Here is a 3,480-nt window from a genome sequence, read left to right as displayed (position 1 = left end):
TTCAAAAGTAACAGTGAAATAAAAGCAATTCTAATCAAACAGAGGCAGAGAGATAGTTTTCAAGACAGGTGCACTAGAAGAAATATTACAAGGATTTCTTCAGGTGGAAGGAAAATGATCCAATGGAGATATGAAACTACAGGAAGGAACTAACGACAACAAAAAAGGTAAATATAAAGGAATATTAGCTGTTCAAAACAAAAAAAATATTGTCTTGCAGGGTTTAAAATATATGTAGAATTAAAATCCATGACAACAAAAACATGAAAGCAGGTGAAAGGGCTATATATGGAGTTGAAGTGTTTTGAGTAACTAGCATTATTTAGAAAATGATAAAATTACTCATATAAATTAGACTCAAATAAGTCAAGGAACATGTTGTAATTTGGTGACTCTTTTAGAGAATACTAATGTATAACTCACAAGTTAATCAGAATAATGCAAAATACTTGATCTAGAAGAAGACAGACAAGGAAGACAAAGGAACACAAAACATCCAGGACATAAAGAAAACTGCAATAAAATTGGTAGATTCAAACCTTTATGTTTGCTTTAACATTAAATGTAAGTGTAATTAAGCGTAAATGGACAAAATGCTTCAATTTTAATCCAAATATGTCAGCATAGACAACAAAATAAAACCCCGATATATACAGTTTTCAAGAGACATTTTCTTAATATTATTTTAGGATCCAGAAAGTATGTAAGTATAGCAATGGAAAATATATACCCTGAAACAAAAGCAAAGTAAAACTGTAGAAGCTATCCTAACATAAGACAAAGTAAATTTTCAGTCAAGAAACATTACCAGAGATAAAGATAAACATTTCATAATGATAAAGAGGCTGGCACACAAAGAAGATACAAAAACATTATAACATAGCTTCAAAATACGTAAAGCAGGGAGCAGGTGTAGCTCAGTGGTTGAGTGCTTGCTTCTCATGTACAAGGTCCTGGGTTTGATCCCCAGTACCTCCTGAAAACAAAAACAAACAAACGAAAAAATCCCCTGTCATTGGGGAGTGGATGTGGCTCAGTGGCTGAGTACCTACTTCCCAAATTTGAGGTACTGGGTTCAATCTCCAGTACCTCCAAAAAAAAAAAGAAAAAAAAAACTTACCAAATCCAATGGATGTGTCATGATGATGGGAACGAGTGTTGTTGGGGGGGGGGGAGAGGGAGGGTGGGGGGGTGGGGTTGAATGGGACCTCACATATATATTTTTAATGTAATATTATTACAAAGTCAATAAAAAAAACACACACACACACACACAAAAGAGTACCTTGGATCGTTGAAGAGGAAATGGGTACTGGAGAGTAGGGCAGCTTGTGGCCTGGGAAAGGAAGCACAGAGGGCATGGCAGCAACCCCTACTGCTGCCTCCTTTTGTCAGTACAGGCGCATCGAATGCAACCAAGAGGCTAAGGAGTTGTACTGAGACTGCAACCGTGGTGTGCTAAAGATAGCCATCTGCAGATCTTGCCAGGACCTGTAGGCAAATATATCAAATATGATCCTGTCATCATCTTGATTAATGCTATTTTATGCAAAGCCCAGGTCTACAGCTTATTCTTTTCAATACTAAAATAAATATTCATGGAAAACTCTGCATGTTTTACTTGCTTTGTGAAGCATACCTGAGATGGTGCCAGTTTCAGGATTCAAACCAAAACCCCGACCCTGACGACTTGATTAGATATGCTTAGGAGTGGCATTTCTATAGAATGTCTACAATTACTTCTTTAGAATAAACTGCCTATTTTATGGGCATTTTTACTTTCTTGTGGTTCGAACGACCCATAACGATGAGAGAAAAAAAAAAGCCCAACCTCATTTTGTTGCTGAAAGCATTATTTTTAATCCAGCTATGGAAAACTCTTGTGAAAGCATTATTTTTAATCCAGCTATGGAAAACTCTTGCTGATTCCAGCTGTCATTTGGGAACATGACTACACATCTTTGTGCCTCATTTTCATTAAAGTATTTGTCCTTACATCAAATTTCCAGGCAATTAGAGTGACCCTGAACATCAACGGAAAGCTCTCCTTTCTTGCTCTATTGAGTGGCTTACTGTTGCAAAGCGCTATTGTCTACTTCTTCCAGAGGATGCAATGGGATGTTGCAAGTGATTGTGCCATCTATAAATCTCAGGGAGGTTTTCTGATCATTTCCAGATACATTGTAAGCTTTCTCCAGGTCCTGGAGTGTGCTTTTTTCTGCTAGTTAAGTACAGCCACCTCTTTCTTCACAGAATGCAAGTTTCCAAAGACTTGAGCTTGCAGTGGTCACTCCTTCTGTTGACCTCCTGGTCTCATAACTTCTGAGACAGTCCCAGTCGGATATTTTCTCCCAAACTTTCCTAAGTGCTTCTACTTGTCCAACTATCTATTATAATTTAAAGTCATGAAAATGAGGTCACAGATTCTTAGTAGTTATTAGAAAATGATTATCCTGCTTTATGTTATCTCTGTTTTAGACTTATTTGTCTTTTATATTAAAATTTCATGTGCTTATGCCTTACTCCCCCAACATGGCCAAAAGTTTGGTGCGGGGAGAGACTGTGTCTCAGGTTACTCTGTAGCTCCCACAGTACAGGGCCTGACCCTAGATTGAGTATTTGTCAATTTGATTATCAAAACATATGCCACTCTAAATATTTCCTTTATTATCCACAGTTTTATTCTTTACTACCTATAACATGATCAGCTACTACATCTGAAAATAAAACACGTGAAATATAAACCAGGCTACTCATTTCTATTGACTACAGTGAAGCAAAGATTTGGAAACATTTCCTAAAAGAAAGAAATGATTGTGGCAGTGGGAGTTCTCCGCCCCCCAATACACACTAGAAACAACTAAACCATCCAATCTATGTACACAGACACATTTAGAAACACTCAAAACACAAGGAATGTTGCTATAGGAACTGATACACACAACAAGTAAAGATTTGTACTTTATAGGCAATCCAAAGTAAGAATTTGAATTGAAAGAGGGACATTTAATTCCTAATTCATACATAGTAAAAAATCTGCATTTCATTCTTTTGACATGTTTATAAATTTTTAATGTAAATGTTAAGTTACTGGCTCTAAGTAATATATTTTAAACAGTAACATACATTGAGTTCTTACAACAATAGAAACACTTTTTCCTTAGTAAAGGCTTTCAGAATAAACTAAGTTTTTATAAATTTTCAATTCATTATCTTCCCTTACAACTAAGTTACTCTCTGAAATTGGCTGATCCAAAAATAAACAAAATACTAAAAACCACTGGGAAAAAAAGAGTACAAGGAATTTTTACCAATATTGACCGTGTGATAGGCCATAAAGTAAATCTCAATAAATCTCAAAGCCCTTGGGTGTGATCTTTGTCCTTGGTGGAATTTAGAGTAAAAACCAATTTTAAAGTTACTGGAAACTCTCCAAATGTTTAGTAATTGAGCAAGCCCGTAAGTATAAGAGGTAATCGC

The 3,480-nt window shown here is 35.9% G+C and overlaps 1 pseudogene; it reads left to right on the top strand.

Annotated features, from left to right (window-relative positions):
• The first annotated feature begins 1,305 nt into the window (after positions 1-1,305).
• Positions 1,306-2,225, top strand: LOC101443527 (protein ARV1 pseudogene; annotated as a pseudogene).
• The last annotated feature ends 1,255 nt before the right edge of the window (positions 2,226-3,480 follow it).

Source organism: Dasypus novemcinctus, chromosome 6 (genome assembly GCF_030445035.2).
Source record: "Dasypus novemcinctus isolate mDasNov1 chromosome 6, mDasNov1.1.hap2, whole genome shotgun sequence".
Lineage (NCBI taxonomy): Eukaryota > Metazoa > Chordata > Mammalia > Cingulata > Dasypodidae > Dasypus > Dasypus novemcinctus.
Note: the sequence above shows the minus strand (reverse complement) of the source record. Positions and strands in the feature narration are given on the sequence as shown.